Raw genomic sequence first — 23,671 nt, forward strand, 5'->3', positions numbered from 1 at the left:
GTAAGATATTGGAGTGGGTTGACATTCCCTTCTCAGGGGTTCTTCCCTGACCCAGGATCAAACCTGTGTCTCTCTTGTCTCCTGTGCGTTCTTTACCACTAGCGCCACCTTACAATCTGGTATATATATATATACAGTGGCTTATTACTCAGCCATAAAAAGGAATGGGTGTCTGCCTCTTGCAGCAAGATGGATACAACTAGAGATGATCCTATGAAGTGAAATCAGACAGAACAAGACAAATACCATATGATATCACTTATATGTGTCATCTAAAAATGGTACAAATGAGCCTATTTACAAAGCAGAAATAGAATCCCAAATGTAGAAAACAAACGTCATTACTGCAGGAAAGGACGGGGCCGAGGAATACAATTTGAGAGCCTGGGATTCACGAGTACATAGTACTCTATGTAAAATAGAGAACTAATAAGGACCTTCTGTACAGAACAGGAAACCCCACTCAATGCTCTGTAATGCACTATATGGGGAAAGAATCTTAACAAGAGTAGATACGTGTATAATATGTATAACCGAATCACTTTACTGTACTACAGAACTAAACATTGTAAATCAACTATGCTCCAATAAAAATTAATTTAAAAGATTTTTCTTAAAAGAAATTATGACAACAAGAGTGTGTTAATGGCTTCTTTTGAGCATTGACCACTTGGAATGCTACCAAGATTTCTCATTTCTCTTAGGGACTTGACCCCACCATTTTGAAAGGGGTGGGGGGTAGGGAGGGAAGGTAGGAAGGCACATGTGGATAGAATACATTCCTGGAGGCTCCTAAAAGCAAGGCAAGAGAGGACACTGAGGCAGCCCTGCTGTCCACTCAGACCTGGGAAGTGTGGGCTGAGCCTCAGACAACACTGAGAGACGGCATTCGGAGAGGGCCTTCCCCAGACACCACCTGCCCTCCAAGGGGGTGACGCTGGCGCTGACTGCAGTTCCCATTCTTGTCCATGAGCTTGTCCAGACTTTGATCTTTGAATCTAGACTTGAGCCTTTACTCACATTTCATTAAATGGGCTAAAAGCAAACAGAAAATCCTACCCAATTTAGAATGATAATGTAACTACAGCTCTCATAACATTCTGCTCTTTTTCCCTTTGTAATTTCTTTCCCCCTGAATGGTCTTGTTTTCAGCTACAAACAGCCTTTCCCAAGTGGCAAAGACATGTTTCTCTGGGTGTGATTGGTGACATCAGAGTCACCAGGGAGCTGGTAAGCCTGCAGACTCCCAGGCCCTGGCCCAGACCTACGGATCTGCTTAAGTCACTGCTACAATTTGAAAGCTACTGGATTAAAACAACAAAAAAGCCTAAAACCTTGAAGTCTTAGTACAGCAGGGCCTGTGTCTTTGTTCATTTTTACACCCTAGAATACCAAACGGAGCTGCTGGCATATAAGAGGCAACTGATCAATAGTTAGGAAATAAAATGAATGAACACTAGTTGAATTTTAGACACCAGGACTGATCAGGGGGGTCTCCCTGTGGCCCACAAGTACTGTCCAGCCTAGCCTTCTGACCAAACAGGCATGTGGGGTCTCCGGGGAAGGAAGGCTGGGGAAGAGGCAGCTCCAGGGTCCCAGTTAAGTGAAAGGAGGTCACTCTTCCGATTTGCAATGTAAATATTGAGGTAACTCCCCCAAGGACAGTCCTGCAGAGACTGAGAGCTGCTTGCAGGGGAAGCACATTCATTTTCAAATTTGCACAATTGACTGGGGAGTTCTTATAGGCTCTCAGAGGAATTTAGCCAAGTACTTAGTTGTACATTTCTGTAAACTGCTACTTCCCATGGGAGGATTTCTGCAGAGTCTACTTTTTATAATTTTCACCTAAGGAATTTCGTCAGTTGGCACTCAGATGTATCCAGAGTAATCTTAGCTAATAGGAAAGTGTTTCAATCTGCAGGTGATTTGCTAATAGCACAAATCCAACTGCTGATCCTACATTTGTGTAACACTGCATGGATTTTTAAAGATGAGCATAAAAAGATAGGAGAGTAATCACTTCAAGGCAGAGCCCCTGAAGTGCAGTTGCTGCAGTTGGGGTACCTTTTGTCTTCCTCCTCCATCATGCTTTGTGAGTTCCCTTTGCCCTCAGCTGTCCCCTCCACTGGTCTTAGTGGTCCACCTGGTGGTGTGACCCAAGCCCATCGCTCACGCCACCAGGACAAGATTGACATTCCTCTGTACACACTGTGTTGTCGCCTCATGCTGCTGTCTGGTTCTTCCCTTTTCGTGTTTAATAATTCATCTTATACTTTGGAGGGATGTCCTCACATGCTCCAACCACTAAAGCCCAAAGAAAATACTGATATTGCAAGCCCTCTGGTGTCATGGCAGACTCCCACCAGCATCTCAACCCACTTATCAGAATCTATGATAATGATTATCTTGTCATTACCTGATGGTCAGGAGAGCAATGCCCGTGATTATCTCTGGCGATGGTAATGACAGTCTCTGGCGATTATTTTCTTGTTCCGCTAGATCTCCTATGTTCTCTTCAAGGATAATGTCAGCAATTTCTCCTCCCACATCAAAATGTCTTTCTCTTTATTATTATTGCTACAGCATCTGTAACATAGACGCATGTCCTTTTCCTTATTACAGTGAACCATTGATCCAATTTTCTTTGCCACCTAATGAGCTGTTTCTCTTTTTCCTCTTACAACAAAATGCATGGAAGATTTGCTACACTTTCTTACAGTTCTCTCTTAAACACCTTCTAACAGATTTTCACCATCACAAGTATACCAAATTTTCTAACAGATTTTCACCATCACAAGTATACCAGATTTTCTCTTCCCAAACTAGATCCAATGATCAGATTTTAATCTTCATCTTAATGATCCTAATAGAAGTATCTGACAAACACACATACTTCATATGGCTTTGAAATGAGAGTAAGTGACTTTGAAATGAGGGAAAGAATGTAGGTTGATTAGGATATGATTTTGCCAACATGAATTGGATCACAGAAAAAGCCAGAGAGTTCAAGAAAAACATCCACTTCTGCTTTATTGACTATAGCAAAATTTCGACTATGTGGATCGCAACAAACTGTGGAAAATTCTTAAAGAGATGGGAATACTGGACCACCTTACCTGCCTCCTGAGAAATCTATATGCAGGTCAGGAAGCAAGAAGTAGAACCAGACATGGAACGATGGACTGGTTCCAAATTGGGAAAGGAATATGTCAAGGCTGTATATTGTCACCCTGCTTATTTAATTTATATTCAGAGTACATCATGAGAAATGACAAGCTGGATGAAGCACAAGCTGGAATCAAGATTGTTGGGAAAAATATCAATAACATCAGATATGCAGATGACACCACCCTTATGGCAGAACGCGAAGAGGAACTAAAGAGCCTCTTAATGAAAATGAAAGAGGAGAGTGAAAAAGCTGACTTAAAACTCAACATTCAAAAAATGAAGATCATGGCATCTGGTCCCATCACTTCATGGGAAATAGATGGGGAGACAATGGAAGCAGTGACAGACTTTTATTTTCTTGGGCTCTAAAACCACTGCAGATGGTGACTGCAGCCATGAAATTAAAAGATGCTTGCTCCTTGGAAGAAAAGCTATGACCAACCTAGACAGCATATTAAAAAGCAGAGACATTACTTTGCAAACAAAGGTCCATCTAGTCAAAGCTATGGTTTTCCCAGTAGTCATATATGGATGTGAGAGTTGGACTATAAAGAAAGCTGAGTGCTGAAGAATTGATGCTTTTGGACTGTGGTGTTAGAGAAGACTCTGAGAGTCTCTTGGACTGCAAGGAGATCCAACCAGTCCATCCTAAAGAAAATCAGTCCTGAATATTCATTGGAAGGACTAATGCTGAAGCTGAAGCTCCAGTACTTTGGCCACCTGATTCGAAGAACTGACTCATTGGAAAAGACCCTGAAGCTGGGAAAGACTGAAGGCAGGAGGAGAAGGGGATGACAGAGGATGAGATGGTTGGATGACATCACTGACTCAATGGACATGAGTTTGAGCAGGCTCCAGGAGTTGGTGATAGACAGGGAGGCCTGGTGTGCTGCAGTCCATGGAGTTGCAAAAAGTCAGACATGACTGAGCGACTGAACTGAACAAAACTCCAAATGGTGATTTTGTTTATCTGATATGAACCTTGATGCACAAAGTTACTTATACTTATCTATGAATAGCTCTAGTTAACCAAGATATTACTACTTCCTCAAAAACAGCAGAATTAATTCATCTTAACAAAGTCCATCCAGGAATTATCTTTGGAATTGAGTCTCTGTGGCTGTGTGGGTTGCTCTCTGCCTCTGCACTCCATCCTTCCCTATTTCTGCTCTTCTTTATGGCACAGGAAGTGACTACTGTGGGCTATGTGGGCTGGGCTCCTTACAAGCTGATTTCCAGCTGGGTTCAGACACGGAATCGTACTGGCAGGAAACCTTCCCTGGTGGCTCAGCTGGTAAAGAATCCGCCTGCAATGCAGGAGACCCTGGTTCCATTCCTGGGTCAGGAAGATCCGCTGGAAAAGGGATAGGCTACCCACTCCAGTATTCTTGGACTTCCTTGGTGGTTCAGCTGGTAACGAATTGGCCTGCAATGTGGCAGACCTGGGTTTGATCCCTGGGTCGGGAAGATCCCAACTGGCAGGAAACTGAAGGCAGAAGAGAAAGACATCAGGACATTTCTTCTCTGATCCCTCTCTGCTTAGCAGGGTGTCTTAGAGAGCAGGTATGTTCCTCCATGACATAGAGCTCCTACAGAGAAGCCCCCTAGGCAGTACACTCCCACTCAGTCTCTGTGAAACTCACGTCTCTTCTTGCTGTTTCAGCCCTATGTTATCATTACTCAAGAGTGGAGTAATAACTTGCCACTGTTGCTGGTCTGCAATTGTTTCAACATCCATTCTTTTTTCTTCTCCTCATACATCTATGAATCCCACTCTTAAAATTCCCTTTTCTAGCAGAAATAGAGACGCAGATGTAGAGGAACGTATGGACACCAAGGAGGAATGGGAAGGGGATGAACTGGGAGATTCAGATGCACGTATACCCTGCTGTATATAAACCAGATAACTCATGTGAACCTACTGTGTATCACAGGGAACTCCACTCTGTTCTTTGTGTGTGGGTGCGAAGTCGCTTCAGCCATGTCCGACTCTTTGAAACGCTGGACTACAGCCTGCCAGGCTCCTCTGTCCATGGGATTCTCTAGGCAAGAATACTGGAGTGAGTCGCCATTTCCTACTCCAGAGGATCTTCCCAGTCCAGGGATCGAATTTGCTTCTCTATGTCTCCTTCCTTGGCAGGTGGGTTCTTTACCACTAACGCGACCTGGGAAGCCCACTCAGGGCTCTGTGGTGACCTAAATGGAAAGGAAGTCCAAAAAATGAGGGGATATAAGTGTAGATATAGCTGATCCACTTTTCTGTACAGCAGAAACTGACACAGCAGTGAAAATTAACTATACTCCAAACAAACACAACAAAACAGATTTTTAATTGCCTTTACTGAGCCACTTGAGATGAATTTTTAAATGCTAGGACTGTGGCCAATATGCAGCTACTGCTTTCAGACGTGAAAGATCTACTAATGTATCAATGACATGTTACCAACTAGGCTGATCTAAGCCTATGTCTACTGTTTCACTACCAGTGAAACACATGTAGTCATGCTCTCCAGTTCTGAGTCAATTTGATTATTTTGGAAACAGAATTGTACAGAGCCCTAAGATCAGATTCTCTGGGTTATATCCTCTAAACATAAACTCATAAAGATATTCTGTTTGTTTTGTTTTGTGGCATGAAACAAATTGACTAACTTATTAAGTCTTGACTCTCACACGTAAAGTAAGGAAGGTGAACTGCCAGGAGATCTCCAAGGTGCCTTTCAAGTTTCGAGATTCTTTGGTGAAACTCATCGTAGAAGGGCTGACATTATAAAGTGTCAACAGCCACTGATCGCATTTTTTCGAGTTCCAATGGATGGGAGTCACAGCAAGACTTTTAGTTGCTTTTAGTGACACTAAATGGGGCGTATACAAAAGAGTAGTTTCCTGTCCACAGATGAACTGCTTTCTCTTGGCTTTTTAAATACGCTTTGTCTAGTGTGTAATCATATTTTTAATTAATATGTCCTTTTACAGGTTCTTTTCAGGAATGGTTTAACCTTAATAATTGAGGTAGATGCTAGTCTAAAAATGTATTTATAAGTTATTCTGTATGATCACAATGATCATAACCAGTCTGAAAGTAAATGTTATCAAGATTTCTAATCTTGAAATCGGTTGAGGAAACAAATCGCTTGAGCCCTAAACTTTCTCTGCCTTACTGTGTTGAGAGTTTCTGAGCTGCAGTACAGGGAGAGGGAACCCAGATAGGAACACCCCTAAGGAGACAGACTTGAAAATGTAAGAGACAAAGGAACTGTGTTTGCGGAGCAGAAGCCTGGAGGAAGGAAAGTCGCACAGGAATAGACTCCTTGGCGGGGGTCGGGGGACACATGTGTACGCACGACGGGGTCCCTTTGCTGTCCCTCTGAAACTATCACAACACAGTTACGCAGCTCTTGTGCTCGGTCACGTCCGACTCTTTGCAAGCCCGTGGACTGCAGCCCACCAGGCTCCTCTGTCTATGGGATTTCGCAGGCAAGAATACTGGAGTGGGTTGCCATTTCCTTCTCTAGGGGATCTTCCTGACCCAGGCATCGAACCCGTGTTTCTTGCATCTCCTACATTGGCAGGCAGATTCTTTATCACTGAGTCACTTCCAATATAAATTAAAAAGTTAAAAACAAAAATAGAATTGGTCTCAAGGAAATGGAAACAAACCAATCCTGGAGCCAAAAACTGCTACTGCTAAGTCACTTCAGTTGTGTCTGACTCTGTGCGACCCAAGAGACGGCAGCCCACCAGGCTCCCCCGTCCCTGGGATTCTCCAGGCAAGAACACTGGAGTGGGGTGCCATTTCCTTCTCCAGTGCATGAAAGTGAAAAGTGAAAGTGAAGTCGCTCAGTCCTGTCCTACTCTTAGCGACCCCATGGACTGCAGCCTACCAGGCTCCTCTGCCCATGGGATTTTCCAGGCAAGAGTACTAGAGTGGGGTGCCATTGCCTTCTCCAGAGCCAAAGACTAACTGTACTTAAAACAATCAAGATGACGCTGGTCAGACCACCGAAGACCAATTTCAGGATGACTCTCAGAGCTGACTGTGCTGTTTCTACATGTAGCCCCCTCCCTCAGCCTATAAATGCTCCAGCCTACTGATTGTCAGTGAGGGGGAGTTGGCCCTAGGACAGGAGTTTGCCCTCCCCCATACCCCACCCTAACCCACCCCACTCCCATTGCTGGCATCCAAAATAAAGCAAACTTTCCTTTCCACCAAAAAAAAAAAAAAAAAAACGAATAGAATTCTGGATGTTTGCAGAGCACTCTCCACACTTGCCTTTCAGCTGATCGATTTAAGAACAGGTGCATGAGGAGACAAGCTGGGGCCAGGCAGAGACCCGCCGGACGGGAGTCCTCAGGGCTCACACAGGGCCCGCAAGGGCTGACATTCCCACCAGCCCGCGTGGGGAAACGCTGGAATACGTTAGGGGATGGAGTAGAGGGCTACGAGAGGAGTGTGGCACAGTCATGCCAAGACTACAGGTTGCTCTAGTCTGGCCAAACAAACAGGCAAAACCTTAAAAGCGAATGTCAAATGAATCAAAATCTTTCTAAGTACCTGAACTACTCCCAGAAAAATAAAAAATGTGGGACAACTTCAAGCAGTCTCACACACATATAATCAGGAGGCTTGAAAAAAGAGAGAGAGAGAAATGAGTACATAAAAATATTTGAAAAAATAATGGCTAATTTTTTCTCCAAATTTGACAAAAATTCTAAACACACAGATCAAAGAAGCCCAGTGAAGCACAAATGAAAGTAAGTTTAGGAAGCCCGAAAGCATGTCAAGCATCTTTTGGCTCAGACGGTGAAGAGTCGGCCTGCAATGCAGGAGACCTGGGTTCACTCCCTGGGCTGGGAAGATCCCCTGAAGAAGGAAATGGCAACCCACTCCAGTACTCTTGTCTGGAAAATCCCATGGATGGAGGAGCCTGGCGGGGTACAGTCCATAGGGTTGCAAAGAACTGGACATGACTGAGTGACTTCACTTCACAAGGAAAAAAGCCTGCAGAAAACACAAAGATGTGGAGGCTACTAAACAACCAGTATATCATTGAAGAAATCAAAGAGGAAATCAAAAATACCCTGAGACAAATGAAAACAGAAACACAACAATTCAAAATCTATGGGATGCAACAGAGGAAGTTTTAAGAGGTTAAGTTTTTAGCAATAGAAGCCTAATTAGGAAACAAGAAAAATCTCAAATAAACAAGCTAACCCTAACCTAAAAGAAACAGAGAGGGAACCAACAAAACTCAAAATTTGTAGAGGAAAGAAACCATAAAGATTGGAGCAGAAATAAAAGAAAAAGAGACTAAAATCAATAGAAAAGATTAATGAAAGAACTGGTCCTTTGAAAGACAAATGAAATTGAAAAACTTTTAATTAAACTTCTCAAGAATAAGAGAAGGCCTAATAAATAAAGTCAGATATGAAAAAGGAGGAGTTACAACTGACACCACAGACGTGCAAACATCATCAGAGATTACTGTAGGCAATTATACACCAATAGAATGGACAAGCTGGAAGAAATGGATGAATTCCTAGAAATGTACAACTTCCCGAGACTGGACCAAGAGGAAGCAGAAAATATGACTAGACCAATTACTGGTAATGAAATTGAATCAATAATAAAAACAAAAAAGACCAAATACTGTATGACTTCATTTAGACAAAACGCTGGGCAAAGGCAAATTTATACGGATAGAAAGCAGATTTGTGGTTGCCTGGAGCTGTGAGTGGAAGAGGAATTAACTGTGAATTGGCACAAATGATATTACCGGGAAATGAAAATGTTCTAAAATTGATGTATTATGATGGTTGTACCACTTGGTTGCTGCTGCCAAGTCACTTCAGTCGTGTCTGACTCTGTGCAACCCCATAGACAGCAGCCCACCAGGCTTCCCCATCCCTGGGATTCTCCAGGCAAGAACACTAGAGTGGGGTGCCATTTCCTTCTCCAATGCATGAAAGTGAAAAGTCAAAGTGAAGTCGCTCAGTCATGTCCGACTCTGTGCGACCCCATGGACTGCAGCCCACCAGGCTCTTCTGTCCATGGGATTTTCCAGGCAAGAGTACTGGAGTGGGTGCCATTGCCTTCTCTGGTACCACTTGGTAAAGTTACTCAAAATCCTTTAACTGTACATTTGAGGTGGGTAGATCTTGTGATATGTACAATTCATACCAATAAATTTGTTAAAGAATGTTAACTGGCTATATAAAGCCAAAAATACAACATTTTTATTGTAGGATTTGTAACAAATGTAGAAGTAAAATGCATGACACTAGCACGAAGACTAGAGTGGGAAAAGGAATGTATACTTTGCTCTTATCCTGTACACCAGCGATATAATAGTGCATGCAAGTAGACTGTGATGAATTAAATACACACACCAAGGCAATGGCACCCCACTCCAGCACTCTTGCCTGGAAAATCCCAGGACGGAGGAGCCTGGTGGGCTGCAGTCCATGGGGTCGCGAAGAGTTAGACACGACTGAGCGACTTCCCTTTCACTTTTCACTTTCATGCATTGGAGAAGGAAAGGGCAACCCACTCTGGTGTTCTTGCCTGGAGAATCCCAGGGACAGCGCAGCCTGGTGGGCTGCAGTCCATAGGGTTGCACAGAGTCAGACACGACTGAATCGATGCAGCAGCAGCAGCAGCAGCAAATACCAAAACAACAACAAAACAAAATGTTATAGCTAATAAGCCAACAATGGTGAGATAAATTATTTTAAAAGTAGTTGATTTAAAAGGCAGATTCTGTGGGTTAAAAAAAAAGAAGTAGAAATGAGACATATAGAAAACAAATTGTAACTGATAGATTTAAACACAACCATAATGACACATATGTTAAATGTAAATGGTCTATATAGCCTATTTAAAACCCAGAGACTGTGAAATGTAGACCGTAAAAAAGCAAGACCCAATTACATGCTGCCTATAGGAATCTGTGTAAAATACAAACACAATTAAGTTAAAAGATGGAAAAATATATATCATGCTCATACTAACCCAAAAAAATCCCTGGAATGGCAATATTAATGTTAGAAAAAGTTGGTTTGAGATCATAGAATATTGCCAGAGATAAAGAAGTTCATTTCAGTGCAAAGGCCCATTGGTGGAGAGGACATAAACAATCCTAAATGGTTATGCACTTTATAACAAAGCTTCCAAAAATATGAAGAAAATACCTCATGGAACATATGATAGGACTAGGAAGATACGGGCAGCCAACAGCTATAGTCAATACTTTTAATATCCTTCTCTTAATAATTGGTAGATGTAATATCAGTCAACCCATAGAAGACTTAAACAATGCTGTTAATTAGCTTGACCTAATTGCTATGTATAGAATATTCTACATAACAATAGCAAAATGCAGAATTACTTCAAGTATATGTGTATACAAAATATTTACCAAAGAAAACTGTATTCTGACTCATTAAAAAAAATAAATTTAGAAGGACATAAATCATCAGATTTATTATCTGACTAGTTATTAAGTTAGAAATCAATGACAGAAAGCAAAAGGAAAACTGAATGAAATTAATGTGTGGGACTAAATCATTATATAGATGAAAATGTATAACACTGAATACCTTCATTGGAAAATAAAGGTCTAAAATCAGTTACCTGTGCTACCAACTAGAGACACAAAAGAGTAAAGCAGAATGAGGAAATTATTAAGATAATTATGATAATTACATATAACAATATATTTATTATTTAATAGTTATATATGATTATACTAATTATACATTTTTTAAAGTATATATTTAAATCAGTTCAGTTCAGTCGCTCAGTCATGTCCAGCTCTTTGCAACCACATGGACTGCAGCACACCAGGCTTCCCTGTCCATCACCAACTCCCAAACCTTGCTCAAACTCATGTCCCTAGAGTCAGTGATGCCATCCAAGCATCTCATCCTCTGCCACCCCCTTCTCCTCATGCCTTCAATGTTTCCCAGCATCAAGGTCTTTTCCAGTGAGTCAATTCTTCCCTTCAGGGTGACCAAAGTACTGGAGCTTTAGCTTTAGCATCAGTCCTTCCAGTGAATATTCAGGACTGATTTCCTTTAGGATGGACTGGTTGGATCTCCTTGAAGTCCAAGGGACTCTCAAGAGTCTTCAATACCACAGTTCAAAAGCATCAGTTCTTTGGCACTCAGCTTTCCTTATGGTCCAACTCTCACATCCATACATGACTACTGGAAAAACCATAGCTGTGACTAGACAGACCTTTGCTGGCAAAGTAATGTCTCTGCTTTTTAATATGCTGTCTAGGTTGGTCATAGCTTTTCTTCCAAGGAGCAAGCATCTTTTAATTTCAAAGCTAGAGTCACCATCTGCAGTGATTTTGGAGCCCAAGAAAATAAAGTCTTATTCTGTTTCCATTGTTTCCCCATCTATTTCCCATGAAGTTATGGGACCAGATGCCATGATCTTAGTTTTCTGAATGTTGAGCTTTAAACCAACTTTTTCACTCTCCTCTTTCACTTTCATCAAGAGGTTCTTGAGTTCTTCTTCACTTTCTGCCTTAAGGGTGGTGACATCTGCATATCTGAGGTTATTGATATTTCTCCCAGCAATCTTAATTCCAGCTTGTGCTTCATCTAGCTGGGCATTTTGCATGATGTACTCTGCATAGAAGTTAAATAAGCAATGTGACAATATAAAGCCTTGATGTACTCCTTTCCCAATTTGGAACCAGTCCATTGTTCCATGTCTGGTTCTAACTGTTGCTTCTTGACCTGCCTACAGGTTTCTCAGGAGGCAGGTCAGGTGGTCTGGTATTCCCATCTCTTGAAGAATTTTCCACAGTTTGTTGTGATCCACACAGTCAAGGCTTTAGCATAGTCAATGAAGCAGATGTTTTTCTGGAATTCTCTTACTTTTTCTATGATCCAACAGCTGTTGGCAATTTGATCTCTGGTTCCTCTGCCTTTTCTAAATCCAGCTTGAACATCTGGAAGTTTTCTGTTCATGTACTATTGAAGCCTTGCTTGGAGAATTTTGAGCATTACTTTGCTAGCGTGTGAGATGAGTGCAATTGTGTGGTAGTTTGAACATTCTTTGGCATTGCTGTTCTTTGGGATTGGAATGAAAACTGACCTGTTACAGCCCTCTGGCCACTGGTGAGTTTTCCAAATTTGCTGACATACTGAGTGCAGCACTTTCACAGCATCATAGGATTTGAAATAGCTCAGCAGGAATTCTATCAGGTGTACTTGCTTTGTTGATAGAGATGCTTCCTAAGGCCCACTTGACTTCATACTCCAGGCTGTCTGGCTCTTGGTGAGTGATCACACCATCATGGTTATCTGGGTCATTAAGATATTTTTTGCACAATTCTTCTGTGTATTCTTCCACCTTTTCTTAATATCTTCTCTTTCTTTTAGGTCAGTACCATTTCTGTCCTTTTTTGTGCTCATCTTTGCATGAAATATTCCCTTGGTATTTCTAACTTTATTTTATATTTTATTATATATTTTATATTTTCTTTAAATAAATGTAGTATAATATAAAACATAATATTCTCTGTTATTTTTAGAGAAAAATCAATAAAAAACCACAATTTTTTCTTTGAAAAGATCAAGAATATTGATGAGATGTTAGCAAGATGTTAGAAAATAAAAAAGACAGAAATTGCCTGTATCAGGCTGGGGTCATTACTAGAAAGCCCACAATTAACACCTGTTACAGTAACTGAATCTATAGATGAAAACTTTCCAAAATGGAAATCTCCAGCATATAGTTTCATCAGTGAATTCCACCAAATATTTAAGGAAGAAATTATAACAATTCTATATAAACTCTTTCATAAATGTGAGATAAGAATACTTCTCAAGCCATTTACCAAGGGGAGTATCAACTGGATACCAAAATAAGACAAAGAAAATACGAGTAAATAAAACTGAAGATCATTAGCCCTTATGAAGATAGAGAAATTCCAAAGAAAAATTTGGCAAATTGGATCCAGCATTATATTGAAAGGATAATATTCATAACCAAGTGAGGTTTATCATAGAATAAAGACTAGTTCATCATTTAAAACTTGATTAATATAATTCACCATATCAACAGCCTAAAGACAAAAAATATTCAACCTAATAGAAGAGCAAAAAAAAAAAAAAAAAGACACAATTCAACATATACTGAAAGTAAAAAATTAGCAAACTAAGAAAATATAAACTTTCTCAATTTGATAGGGCGTATTTGCAAAAAGCTTACAGCTAATATCATACTTAATTGTGAAAGAATTATTTCCCAATAAGATCAGTAATAAGCAAATATATCATCTCACTATTCCTGTTCAATATTATACTGGGAACCATAGGCAGCAGAATCTTAACAGAATGAGATAAAAGGCAGACAAATTGGTAAGAAATAAAATTATCTCTATATGTAGGGGAATAATTTTCTATGTAGAATTTTTTTTTTTAAGTTACAAAATTGCTACTAGACTTTTTAAGTGAGTTTAAAGTTTTTCAGGACAAAAGTTCAGGTAAAAAAATCAATAGTATTTCTGTGTGCTAGCAATGAATATGGAGAAGGCAATGGCACCCCACTCCAGTACTCTTGCCTGGAAAATCCCATGGACGGAGGAGCCTGGTAGGCTGCAGTCCATGGGGTCGCTAAGAGTCAGACATGACTGAGCAACTCCACTTTCACTTTTCACTTTGATGCATTGGAGAAGGAAATGGCAACCCACTCCAGTGTTCTTGCTTGGAGAATCCCAGGGACGGGGGAGCCTGGTGGGCTGCCACCTATGGGGTCACACAGAGTCAGACACAACTGAAGCGACTTAGCAGCAGCAACAGCAATGAATAGTTGGAAATTTAAAAGAGCATCAAAATATATGACATACTTTGGAATAAATCTAATAAATTCTGTGCAAAATCTGTATTCAGAAAAGTATGATATACTGACAAAAGAAATCAGAGTTCTAAATAAATGGAGAGATAGACTATGTTCATGAATCATGAAACCCAGTATCATTAATATGCCAATTCTTCCCATGGTTATCTATAAATTCAATGTAAATTCAGTCAAAATTCCATCAGAGTTTTCTGGTGGAAGTTGATGACTTAATTAAAATATTTACATCAAAAAGGCAAAGGAATAAGAAGAGTCAAAACAATTTTGTAAAAGTAAAAAATTGGAAAATTCATACTACCTCCAACTTCAATTCTTTAAGATAGATTACAAAAATTGTAGTAAGCAAGATAGCATGGTATGATGAAGGTAAAGATTTATAGATCAACAAAATGGAATCGTGTCTAGAAGTAGATCCACATATATATGATAAATTGATTTTTCAACAAAACATCAAAGGAAATTCAATGGAGAAAGAATAATTTTTCAACAAATTATGATGTTTCAATTGGATATTCACATTTTTTAAATTGTGATTATATATATATTTTATTTTATTTTTAAACTTTACATAATTGTATTAGTTTTGCCAAATATCAAAATGAATCCATCACAGGTATACATGTGCTCCCCATCCTGAACCCTCCTCCCTCCTCCCTCCCCCCTCCCCATACCATCCCTCTGGGTCGTCCCAGTGCACCAACCCCAAGCATCCAGTATCGTGCATCGAACCTGGACTGGCATCTCGTTTCTTACATGATATTTTAGATGTTTCAATGCCATTCTCCCAAATCTTCCCACCCTCTCCCTCTCCCACAGAGTCCATAAGACTGTTCTATACATCAGTGTCTCTTTTGTGTCTCGTACACAGGGTTATTGTTATCATCTTTCTAAATTCCATATATATGCGTTAGTATACTGTATTGGTGTTTTTCCTTCTGGCTTACTTCACTCTGTATAATAGGCTCCAGTTTCATCCACCTCAATAGAACTGATTCAAATGAATTCTTTTTAATGGCTGAGTAATACTCCATTGTGTATATGTACCACAGCTTTCTTATCCATTCATCTGCTGATGGACATCTAGGTTGCTACCATGTCCTGGCTATTATAAACAGTGCCGCGATGAACATTGGGGTACACGTGTCTCTTTCAGTTCTGGTTTCCTCAGTGTGTATGCCCAGCAGTGGGATTGCTGGATCATAAGGCAGTTCTATTTCCAGTTTTTTAAGGAATCTCCACACTGTTCTCCATAGTGGCTGTACTAGTTTGCATTCCCACCAACAGTGTAAGAGGGTTCCCTTTTCTCCACACCCTCTCCAGCATTTATTATTTGTAGACTTTGGATCACAGCCATTCTGACTGGTGTGAAATGGTACCTCATAGTGGTCTTGATTTGCATTTCTCTGATAATGAGTGATGTTGAGCATCTTTTCATGTGTTTGTTAGCCCTCTGTATGTCTTCTTTGGAGAAATGTCTGTTTAGTTCTTTGGCCCATTTTTTGATTCGGTCATTTATTTTTCTGGAGTTGAGCTGTAGGAGTTGCTTGTATATTTTTGAGATTAGTTGTTTGTCAGTTGCTTCATTTGCTATTATTTTCTCCCACATTTTTTTTTTTTTAATCAGACTCATCCCATACCTTCTACCGTACACATACCTCAACTGTTTAGTTACTAAGTCATGTCCAACTCTTTTCGACCTCATGGACAGTAGCCTGCCAGACTCCTCTTTCTATGGGATTTTCCAGTCAAGAATACTGGAGTCGGTTGCCATTTTCTTCTCCAGGGGATCTTCCTGATCCAGGGATCAAACCCACATCTCCTGCACTGGCAGGCGATTCTTTACCACTGAACCACCATGGAAGCCCCAATATGGATCATAACTCTATACTAAAAATCAAAACCATAAAACTGCTGGGGAAAACATGAAGGAGAAAATCTTCAAGACTTTAAATTAGACAAAACTTTCTTTGATAAAAGAGTAAAAGCATTTGCCATAAGGAAAAATAGTTTAGTTGGACTTCATCAGAATTTTTAAATTTCTATTCTTCATAAGACACTTGGAAAAGAAAAAATAAGCCATAGATTAGAAAGAAAGTGAAAAGAAAGTGAAGTTGCTCAGTCATGTCTGACTCTTATCGACCCCATGGACTGTAGCCTACCACGCTCCTCCGTCCATGGGATTTTCCACGCAAGAGTACTGGAATGGGGTGCCATTGCCTTCTCCAGAGGATCTTGTTGACCCAGGGATCGAACCTGGGTCTCCCACATTGTAGGCAGACGCTTTACCATCTGATCTACCAGGGAAGTCTTCCTAGATTAGAATAAAGTATTTATAATTCACATATGTGATATAAAACTTATATCTAGAATATATGAATACTCTAAACACAATAGGAATGAAAGAAACAGTGATTTTAAAGTGAGAAATGATTTGTAAAGACACTTCACAAAAGATATATGAATGGTAAATAAGCACATGAAAAATCCTAAATATTAATAATATTAGAGAAATGCAAACCAAGCCCACAATGAGCTAACACACATCTATTAGAATGGAAATATTAACAAACAAATGAAATTTATCAATATCAAATGCCGGCAAAGATGTTTAGAGCAACTGGAGTTTTTCAAACGTTGCTGGTAGAACTACAAAATGGTACAGCCACTATGGAAGTAGTTTTTCACTTTCTGGTAAAATTAGCATACACTAATCATGTACTCCAACAACCCTATGGCTCAGTATTTACTCTTGAGAAACGCAAACTTACATTTATATAAACACCTGGACATTAATGTTTGTAACAGTAGTCAAAACCTGGAAACAGTCAAAATGCACTTCATGTGGAGAATGGGAAGACAAATCGTGAGTTCTTACAGTGGAACACTCCTCAGAAAAAAAGGACAAACACATACTGACAATATAAAAATATGGATGCATTATGCACATATGCAAACATGCATAGTAAGCGTATCATGATAAGTGAAAGAAGACAGACTCCAGAGGTTTCCTGCTATAGGATTCTGCTCTTATGATGCTTTGGAAAAGGTAAAACTGTAGGGATAAGAACTCCAGTTGTCAGAGAATGGGGTTAGGGAAAAGGGTTACCATGGGTAAGTTTTGAGAGGTGGTAACTGGTTGGTATCTTGATTTTGCTTGCATATTTGTGAAAATTCACAGGACTATACTCTTAAAAAGAGAAAATAGTGTACCTTGATAAAACAAGAAAAAAGCCAGCTGAGTTTTTTACAAAATCATTTGTATGAAAATTAAGGTCTGATAAATCTAATACAAAAATTAAAAACTTGCTTTCCTACTAAAACTTGTTTGTAACCCCAAAATCTACATCTGTGACACGTTCAGGGTCACATGTAGCCACATGTAGATGGGGAAAAATTTGAGTCGCCCAGTGACCACGTTCCCAGCTGAAGTCAAAGAAGGTAATATTCAGGTGGCATGCTGAGACAAGGGTCCTTTTCCTGGTCTGTGTAGTAATATATTCACACATATCTGTGCTTTTTGTGGGTGATTTTGCTCTTTAAAATGAACCCTAAGTATAGTCCTGAAGTGCTGGTTCATGTTCCTGAACTGAGATAGGCTCAGACATACCTTTTGGTACCATCTTCTTAAATCCAATTTAAAGAGCATCTCTACCTGTAAGGCAGTTCTTGGGTAAGCATGAAATATGCAGACTCTAATAACTTTAATTACTACAATCTTTTCATCTTTTAACTTAAATAGCATCTATTTAATGCATTTTCACTTTTCCTTTGACCTCACTTTGAGATTACTGTGTATAATTGAAGAAATAATATCAACGTAAAGTTAAGAAGTGCTTTTATTGACACGTAATTGAAAGCATTTTGTAGAATAAAGTTTAGTAATAATAGAAATTATTGAAGTAGATTTTTAAAACTTCACTTTTACAGTCATTTTATGAAGCAGGAAAATTATTACTCAGTTTTAGAGATGGAGCATCTAGATTCAGTGTGGTTGCACCTTCAAGGTAAGAGAGCCTATCCAGTACCTCAGGAAACAGGACTGAACCTAATGGGTCTGATTGCAAAGCCCTTGCCTGCAACTGTTAGGAGACAGCAGTGTTTGCAGACTTTCTTTTTCTTCTTTTGCCAATGAATGTTTCGTTTTAAAAAATAGTCCAAAATGTCCAAGTAGTCCAAAGTTCAAGGTTCCTATTGCTTACAGTTCACATCATTTTGCCATTACAGCCAGCAAGTTTAGTTAGGGACAAAGTGTATATTAGAAAACTGTCCCTACAAATATGTCAACGATTAGATCATTCTTTCTGTTTATTGTTCTGTTCATGCAGGAGCATTCCCATGTGTTGTGTTTATAGCAAAACTAAATGTCTCTTTCTTTCTAAATAAAACTTTCCATAATGCATTTTTTTCATGGGGGTGTAGGTATTGAGAAAATCCTGCATTAACCATCTAAATACATAATGTTTTCCAGTTTACACGAGGAGCAAACAGCAAACTTGTCGGTCCAAGTTTCTGTTCATTGTATATCTTGTCGGCTCGGATCAAAAACTGGACCTGGAAGCTCAGGTGATACCTGAAATCTAGTTTCTGTCCTGAAACTTCCCCTAGAGTGTGTGTGCCAGCCTCCGTTGAATTATGCAAAAGTATACATATTTGCAAAACAATTATGCAAAAATATAATTATCACCCTGCTTATTTAACTTATATGCAGAGTACATCATGAGAAATGCTGGACTGGAAGAAACACAAGCTGGAATCAAGATTGCCGGGAGAAACATCAATAACCTCAGATATGCAGATGTCACCACCCTTATGGCAGAAAGTGAAGAGGAACTAAAAAGCCTCTTGATGAAAGTGAAAGAGGAGAGCGAAAAAGTTGGCTTAAAGCTCAACATTCAGAAAACTAAGATCATGGCTTCTGGTCCCATCACTTCATGGGAAATAGATGGGGAAACAGTGGAAACAGTGTCAGACTTTATTTTTTGGGGCTCCAAAATCACTGCAGATGGTGACTGCAGCCAAGAAATTAAAAGACGCTTATTCCTTGGAAGGAAAGTTATGACCAACCTAGATAGCATATTGAAAAGCAGAGACATTACTTTGCCAACAAAGGTTCGTCTAGTCAAGGCTATGGTTTTTCCTGTGGTCATGTAAGGATGTGTGAGTTGGACTGTGAAGAAGGCTGAGCACCGAAGAATTGATGCTTTTGAACTGTGGCGTTGGAGAAGACTCTTGAGAGTCCCTTGGACTGCAAGGAGATCCAACCAGTCCATTCTGAAGGAGATCAGCCCTGGGATTTCTTTGGAAGGAATGATGCTAAAGCTGAAACTCCAGTACTTTGGCCACCTCATGTGCAGAGTTGACTCACTGGAAAAGACTCTGATGCTGGTAGGGATTGGGGGCAGGAGGAGAAGGGGACGACAGAAAATGAGATGGCTGGATGGCATCACTGACTCGATGGACGTGAGTCTGAGTGAACTCCAGGAGTTGGTGATGGACAGGGAGGCCTGGCGTGCTGCGATTCATGGGGTCGCAAAGAGTCGGACACAACTGAGCGACTGAACTGAACTGAACTGATACACAAAAAAAGGACTTGTCTCCTAGCTCAGTTGGTAAAGAATCCATCTGCAATGCAGGAGACCTGGGTTCGATTCCTGGGTTGGGAAGATCCCCTGAAAGAGGGAATGGCAACCTACTCCAGTATTCTAGCCTGCGAAATCCCATGGATGGAGGAGCCTGGTGGGCTACAGCCCATGGGGTTACAAGAGTTGACACAGCTTAGCGACTAAACCAACCAACCATACACAAAAAAGGAAAGAACTTATCATTTCTTGATTTTATTTGGGCTTTATATGGTTAGTTTTGAGAGATAAGATAAATACAGAACATTCCATATAGACAAAGTGATTTTGAGAAGTGTGGGTACCATTAAGGAATCTGAGAATTGTAATTCTGAACTTAAACCTTTCCCAGGTCAGTGTGATTCCAAACCTGTAAACTTAGTCATTGGCTAGGTGAAAGGAAGAGGACGCTAATTCTGATTCGTCCTGCATGGATCCAGTTATGAATTCCTGCATTCTCTCAACTCACTTTAAGCCGTATGTGTGTGTGTGTGTGTGTGTGTGTGTGTGTGTGTGTGTGCCAAGTCACTTCAGTTGTGTCCCACTCTTTGCGACCCTATGGACTACAGCTGGCCAGACTCCTCTGTCCATGGGATTCTCCAGCCAAGAATACTGGAGTGGGGATGCCTTCTTCCCGGGGATCTTCCCAACCCAGGGATTGAACCTGCATCTCTCATGTCTCCTGCATTGGCAGGTGGTTCTTTACCACTAGCACCAACTGGGAAACCCTTAAGCCTAGAACTGTCATAATCGTCAAATGGGGAAACATTATTTAAAAGTAAAACATGGATGGGGAACACGTGTATACCTGTGGCAGGTTCATGTTGATGTATGGCAAAACCAATACAATATTGTAAAGTAATTAACCTCCAATTAAAATAAATAAATTTATATTAAAAATTTATACTAAAAAATACAAATAAACCAGTATATACCAGTTATCAGAAGAAGTACGAAGGATTAAGTCACGGCAACAGTGATGCCCCAAAGGGAGCCTTGGGTCACTGTCCCTTCAATTCCTACTTCTTCTAGCCACAGTATTTCCATCTTCTAATCAACTCAGCACGTCTGTTGGCCACTGAAGTATTTTGCCAAATAAAGCTATTGACTTTACAAAAGCAGCACCAGTAGTAATACATCAGTAGCCAATAGGATTTATTTTTTATTTTTATTTTTTGCAGTTGCATAGAACATACAACAGCTGTGTTTATAATGGCAGAAAAATTGGGTCTTAGGTGGTGGGGCTGAGAATTGCAGATGTATAATATCATTCAGACATTGGGTGTTTATAGTCCATTTCCACGGGAACATACTATTTCTTATTTCCTTTGATGTCATTAATCACTTTCCAAGATATATTTCTATATCCCCTTTTGTCCTCCTAAATCAATTTATCTTGAAATGCAATTAATGACTCTTCAAATCCACTCTGAAAACAAAATTGTGTTCAGATATTTTTCTTAGGAAAATATAAATTATAGTAATGTCTAATTACTGTATGAAGTATAGTAATATGTGAAAATGGAACTCCATAACACAAGAGCAAATAACTTGTTCTGGACCCAAAAATCCATTTCACTAATTCTATGATATTCTGAAGTGAGCATTCTGTTAAAAAAAAAAAAACACACAGAGTCACTAACGCGTATAATAGCATGGCTGGATGGCATCACCGACTCGATGGACATGCATTTGAGTGAACTCCGGGAGTTGGTGATGGACAGGGAGGCCTGGTGTGCTGTGATTCATGGGGTCGAAAAGAGTTGGACACAACTGAGCAACTGAACTGAACTGGACGCATATATATGGAAGTTAGAAAGATGGTAACGATAACTTTGTATGAGAGACAGCAAAAGAGACACAGATGTATTGAACGGTCTTTTGGACTCTGTGGGAGAGGGTGAAGGTGGGATGATTTGGGAGAATGGCATTGGAACATGTAAATTATCATATGTGAAACGGATCGCCAGTCCAGGTTCGATGCATGAGACAGGGTGCTCAGGGCTGGTGCACTGGGATGACCCAGAGGGATGGGATGGGAAGGGAGGTGGGAGGGGGGTTCAGGATGGGGAACACGTGTGTGCCCATGGCTGATTCATGTCAATGCATGGCAAAAACCACTACAATATTGTAAAATAATTAGCCTCCAATTAAATAAATTTAAAAAAAGAGAGTCAAATAGAAGCAGTGAATCAGAGGATTAGATTTTCCCGTATTTCAAAGAACTTCTTTCTTTTTTCTTCATGTGGACAGCTGCCATCTAAAGCTCCATGAAAAGCTCGCCCTTCTTCTGGGAGAATGTGTGATGGGACATTATTCCAGGAAGAAGGAACTCGAGTTTCTCATGCTTCTTCTTAGGCCTTGCATAAGGAAACTAAACACAGGATGTTTTCTTGGCCGTTGGCAGGCTAGCAACTTCTGGAGTAAGACCAGTGAGTAGATTTGATTTTAAAACTTACCACAACTTTTCTTTGACATTTATAGGCAGAGAGACAGATGTTAACTTGAAATAAACTTGAAAGCATAATTCCATTCTCAGAGCCATGAACCAAGTCTGAACTTTCCATGGCTCTATCCATTCAGCCATCACTTTTTAGTGTTTAATATAATTCAGTCTAGTAATTTCCTAGAAATTCTTCCTATTCAGATGAGTTGAAATACTGCAGTACTCTCTTTCTTTTTAACCAGCCCTGTGGTGCTAAGTTGCCTCCGTCATGTCCAGCCCTTTGTGATGACATGCACTGTGGCCTGCTAGGCTCCTCTGTCCATTCTCCAGGCAAGAATACTGAGTGGGTCGCGATCTTCCCAACCCAAAGATCGAACTCATGTCCCTTACATCTCCTGCATTGGCAGGGGGGTTCTTCACTGCTAGGGCCACTCGGAAAACCCTTTTATTGAAGCGTAATTCAAATATCATACAATTCACCCGTTAAAAATATATGATCCAGTCTTGTTTAGTATACTCAGAGTTGTGCACCTGTCAATACAATCTAATTTTAGAATATTTTTCATTCCCAAAAGAAATCCTATACTCACTAGCAGTCATTCATACTCTATCCCCAAACTCTGGGTAACCACGCACTAGTTTCTGGAGATGTGCCTGCTTTGGACATCTATGTATTGAAGTCATACAATTTGTGGTCTTTACTAGCGGACTTGTACTTAACATAATGTTTCCAAGGTTCATTTAAGTATGAATTTGTATTCCTTTCCTTTTTATGGCTGAATAATATTCCATTGTGTATGTAAATAGATATAAATATATAATATTTTATGCATTTATTAATTCATGAAGATTTGCTAATTTTCTACTTCTTGGCAGTCATGAATAGTGGGTACTATATATTCTCATATACAAGATTTTGTATGAATGTAGGTTTTCATTTCTCTTGGGTATATCCCTAGGAGTAAAATTGCTCTAGAAACTCTATGTTTAATATTCTGAGGAACTGTCCAACTGTTTTCCAAGGCAGCTGTACAGTACTGTATCCCCATCAGCAATGTGTAAGCATTCTCATTTCTCCGCCTCTCCAACACATGGCATGGTCTACCTATTTGATTATAAATATCCAAGTAGGAATAAAGGACAAAAACACATAAGCACTGCATTGTGCTTTGGCTTGCGTGTCCCTGTTGACTAATAACACTGAGCATCTTTTCAGGGGCTTACTATCCCTCTATACATCTTCTCTAGAGAAATGCTATTTGGATCCTTTGTGCATTTTAAAATTGTGTTGTCTTTTTACTATTGAGTTGTAAGAATTGTGTATCATATATTCTAGACCCAAGTCCTTTATCAGATAAATGATTTACATTTTTTTCCCTTCCTTTGGGTTGTCTTTATAGCTCTATACTTTTCAGTTATGGTATTTTTGTTGCACAGCAGTTTTTGGTTTGATAAAATCAAATTTATCTACATTGCTTTTGGTAGGTTGGGCTCTTAGTGCTGTATTTAAGAAGAAATTACTTAACTCAGGGTAACTAAGATTTACCCCTATGCTTTCCT

The sequence above is a fragment of the Bos indicus genome, chromosome 16 (assembly GCF_029378745.1).
Source record: "Bos indicus isolate NIAB-ARS_2022 breed Sahiwal x Tharparkar chromosome 16, NIAB-ARS_B.indTharparkar_mat_pri_1.0, whole genome shotgun sequence".
NCBI lineage: Eukaryota > Metazoa > Chordata > Mammalia > Artiodactyla > Bovidae > Bos > Bos indicus.